Source organism: Marmota marmota, unplaced genomic scaffold (assembly GCF_001458135.2).
Source record: "Marmota marmota marmota unplaced genomic scaffold, marMar, whole genome shotgun sequence".
Classification (NCBI taxonomy): Eukaryota; Metazoa; Chordata; class Mammalia; order Rodentia; family Sciuridae; genus Marmota; species Marmota marmota.
Window position 1 is genome coordinate 42954697 of NW_026000082.1, and position 4297 is coordinate 42958993.

Sequence of the window (4297 nt, forward strand, 5' to 3'; positions counted from 1 at the left end):
CCAGGGTGATGAACACGGACGAGGCCACCCTCTTCTCCGGCTGGGAGGCCATTGCTTCAGCTCCCGCTGGCGCTGGGGACAGAGTGCGGCTCAGGCTCTGGCCGGACACACACCCGTCAAAGAGAAGTCAGGGGCACGGAGTCTCCCTCCTGCCAACACAAGGGGACATCGCCCGCCATGCTGGTGTCCCACCCAGTCCAGCCACAGAGGGGGCAGGGCGGGAGTCCACCAGGTGACTTGGCCACAGGGTGGGACCCAAAGCCTGGACTGCCCCTCCCCCAAAGCCTGCACACCTGGGGAGCAAAGGGCAGCCCCGGGCGCTCCACAGTGGCTACGGCACCTGCCCATAGGGCCACCCCCCAAGTCACCTCCCTCACCTACCTGGACCCCAGTTCTCCTGGGAGAGCCTAATTCCTCAGAGGCTGTCAGGCCAGCTGCCCTGTGGGGGCAGAGAACAGGAACAGAATTTCAGACAGCAGGGCCGGGTTCCCAGAGACAGAGGGGGCAGAAGGACAAATCAAAGACACCTTTTACCAAGACCTGCTCTGTGCTCACGTTGCCCTGAGCACTTGATGCTTATGAATTCAGAAATCCTCAGAGAGGTAGGCACCATTATTACCCCATCTCACAAGTGAAGAAATTCAGAGAAGTCAAGTCACTCATCCAGGGTCACACAGCAGTAGAGACAGCATTTGAACCTCAAGCCCATCACTTGGCCACTCTGTTCTGCTCCACCCACAAGCCAGTGTCCTTTCCTCCCTGCCTTCTATCGCCCAAATCTCTTCCTGCCCCATCTCTAAAACCATGGCCTCTGTACGGGCCCCAGCAGTGTGGGGGGAAACAGGTGGGTGGTCTCCAGTCCCACCTCCTCTCCTGATCCTTCCAGAGTGCTCATCTGATTTTAACCGACCTCTCTAGGTCTTTCTCTCTCACCTGCCTTGGAGGGTTCACCATTGGCTTTTCCTCTCCGGCACCGCCCCCATCCCGGGGTGAATTTCCGCTTTCCTTTAGAGGCCAGATCCGGCCACATGTCCTCCACAAGGCCTCCCTAGAGTCCAGCCTCAGCCAGGGCAGCTGTCTGCTTTCTCAAGACCATGATGGCTCCCCACAGGACACACTGCCAGCTCCCCATCAATGTGTCTGACCCCCACGTGGTGCCGCCTGCCTTCCGCTGCCTGCACGGCACCGTGCCTGAGCGCAGCTGGTCTACAGCACAGACCTGGGAGGGGACAGCACCCGGCCTCAGGGGAAGGCGTCCTCCATCGCCCAGGCGGGTCCTGCAGACAGCAGCCTCTGGTGCCCAGGCTGAGGTGGAGCCACGGTGGGGAGAGTTGATGGCCCTCGCCCAGCGGTGCTGCCAGGGCTAAAAATGTGCCCTTTATCTCTCTAGCTCTGTCTGGGCCACCTCGGATGACCCTGAAGTCCAGCCTTGGTACATGGGGGGAGAGTAAACAGAACAGGAACCCTGAGAAGTGGGCTAGCAGGCAGGAGGGGCAGAGCCTGAGGGACGCTGATGGTGGACTGGAAGCCTGAGTGGCCCCTCACAGCCCTCCTCTGTATCAAGTGCACCATGGGCTCTCTGTGGCTGACGGAGAATAACAAGGGCAGCATCTGCTCCCAAGCTCCTGGTTTATGTTTGGCTAAAAATAAAGATGCTTAGTCTGATAAGGAAATATGTGTTTGCAGTCAGGTGTGGTGACTCCCAGTGACTCGGGAGGCTGAGGCAGGAGGACCACAAAGTTCAAAGCCAGTTGCTGAGGCTCTGAGCAACGTAGCAAGACCCTGTCTCAAAATAAAAAATAAAAAGGGCTGGGGATGTGGCTCAGTGGTTAAGCGCCCCGGGTTCAAAACTGGTTACCAAAATAAATGCATAAAATAATAATCTGCCCTGAATAAGGAATCCATATAATAGAAAAGAGCTTTGAAAGTTATTTAAAAGTGCCTCCCTTTTGTTTCTTGTTTTGAAGGTGATTTTGGAAGTATGTATGCTTATAGAGGCTGCCTTAGTCTTTGGTTTTATGCTTTGTTATGAATTTAAGAATCTATTTTTACCCAGGACTACAGCACATGCCTGCAATCCCAGTGACTCAGGAGGCTGAAGCAGGAGGATCACAAGTTGGAGGTCAGTCTCAGCAACGTAGTGAGACCCTGTTTGAAAATAAAAGTAAATTGTTCTTTATCCTGGTGGAGTGACTCTGAACCACGTACAGCCAGAGGAATGAGAAGTTGTGCTCCATTTATGTACTATACGCCAAAATGCATTCTACTATAAAATTAATTAATTAAAAAATAAAAATAAAAATGGGGTTGGGGTTGTAGCTCAGTAGAGAGCGCTTGCTGAGCATGTGTGAGGCACTGGGTTCGACTCTCAGCACCACATATAAATACATAAATTAAATAAAGGTCCATTAACAACTAAAAATAAATAAATAAAAATAAAAACTTCTAGGGGTGGAGCTCGGTGGTAGAATGTCCCTAGATTCAATCTGCAGTACTGAAAAAAAAATCTAGTTTCCTACTTGGTTGTCAGAGTGCACCTGAAATTTAGAGAATGAACACCCATGGCACCTACTGGGTGCCAACCTCTGTGCTAAGCGTGCTATGTGACTCAAACTCACCTGGTTCTCAAGGCAGTTGCAAGAAAGGTCCATTATGCCCCCAGTTCTCAGATGGGCCCCATGAAGCCCCAGTAGTTCAAGTGAATGTCACAGGGGGGCCAGAGCAGGCAGGAATTCTAACACAGCAGGGTCCAGCCTGGAAGTCCAGGGGTGTCCTAGGACCTGAGGTGGCCGCTAGCCCAAATTCACAGGCCTGTTCTCAACCCAGATGGCCCTATCCAGACTGGGTAGCTTGTGGTCAGCACACTCTAGACTGGTCCCCAGAGACTGCTTCGGACCAGCCTCCACCCCCCTCCCCAGCTCTGACCCCTCCTCCATTCCTCCGGGAAATCAGATCTGCTTGCTTTCTGGGAAAACGTCCAGGGCTGAGGCCAGATGTTCACAGCTGTGCACCCCCCAACTCTCCCAAAGGTCCCCTGCAGGGACTTCAGGTCCCCACAGGAAGGAGCTGAGTTGAGGACTTTAAAAGAGCTGTCAAATCCCATCCGAGAAAGGGGGCCTGGGCCTGCCCCTGGTGTCCTGTGCCCAGGTCACCCTGGAAGGGCTCAGGGAACCCTCGCCCCACCCTGCTTCCCCCCAAAGGGCGAATCAGAGCGTCAGTTGGGAACGCAGAGAAAGTGGGAACAAAGAGAAGGAAAGCCATTTCCTGTCAAGAGGAAGGAAGGAGGCTGAGACCAGCCAGCCACCGGGCGGCTGCAGGCTTGGGCCCAGGGGCGGGCAAGAGCTGACTGATGGGGGGGCCGCCCCGCCCCCGCTGGCCCCCTTCCTGCTCCTAATTCCCCTCCAAACCACCTCTGAGCTTTGTTCTTTAATACCTTAATAAAGCAGGCCATGTCGGATCCAGAGGGAACTTTGCTGAAGTGGGGAGATGCTCCCCATCCCGCTCCAAGGTCCTGCAGCTAGCGAAGGATTCCCTCCTCCTCCTCCTCCTCCTCCTCCTCCGCCGCCGCCGCCGCCTCCCCCACCCCCAGGAAGAGCACGGAGCTGCGTTGGCTGCGCCCCACCTCTTTCCCGACGGGTGACCCTGAGCAGTCACCCCACCTCTTTGGGCCTGGTTTTATTTAAAAAGTGAGAATCTGAGCCTGTCCTGAAGGGTGGCTGAGAGGACACGAGGAGAGTGAGCGCAGAGATCTGGGCACTTGATAGGTGCACCGAGAAAGACCGCGGGTCACCCGCCCTGGAGGAGGGAGGAGGCGCCCGAGGACAGCTTTCCCATTATTAGGAGCAGGAATCCGGGAGCTGCCCAGCCTCTTCCGGGGATTCTCAGATCTGGGCTGGAGGGGCCCCACGCCAAGATCGCCCCAGGCACACACCTTGGGGACCGTCCCGGCACTCGCCGTCCCAGCCTTCCCAGCCCGAGGGGCATCTGAGGCCTCGAGAGGGGCAGCCCTGGGCCGCTCCTCCCGCAGGGACCCCGTCTGGGGAAAGGCACCCCGAGCTCCGGGAGCTCCAGAAACCTGGACCCCTCCCTCAGGCGGGGAGCAGGGCGGCTGGCCGGGTCACCGTGGGGCGCCGCCGGGGACTTTAATTCGATCCATGTGCGGGACGCTGCCCTCTTTGTGCGGGAGCTTCCGCCCTGCGCGCCGGGTCCCTGGCGCCCCGCTCCGGGGCAGGGACACGACCCCCGCCGTCCCCGCCGCGCCCTCCCCCCCCTCGGAGGACACAGACGGAGACGGAAG

General features: G+C 57.0%; 2 long non-coding RNA genes across 2 annotated transcripts; one reads left to right on the forward strand and one right to left on the reverse strand.

Moving 5' to 3' along the window:
- Positions 1 to 6: 6 nt before the first annotated feature.
- On the reverse strand, positions 7 to 4243 carry LOC125620500. The gene is made up of 3 exons (XR_007352237.1): positions 3434 to 4243; positions 382 to 439; positions 7 to 149 (listed from the first exon to the last, which is right to left on the reverse strand). It is a non-coding gene; the product is annotated as an uncharacterized LOC125620500 (long non-coding RNA).
- On the forward strand, positions 1014 to 2304 carry LOC125620501. The gene is made up of 2 exons (XR_007352238.1): positions 1014 to 1310; positions 2057 to 2304. It is a non-coding gene; the product is annotated as an uncharacterized LOC125620501 (long non-coding RNA).
- Positions 4244 to 4297: the final 54 nt, after the last annotated feature.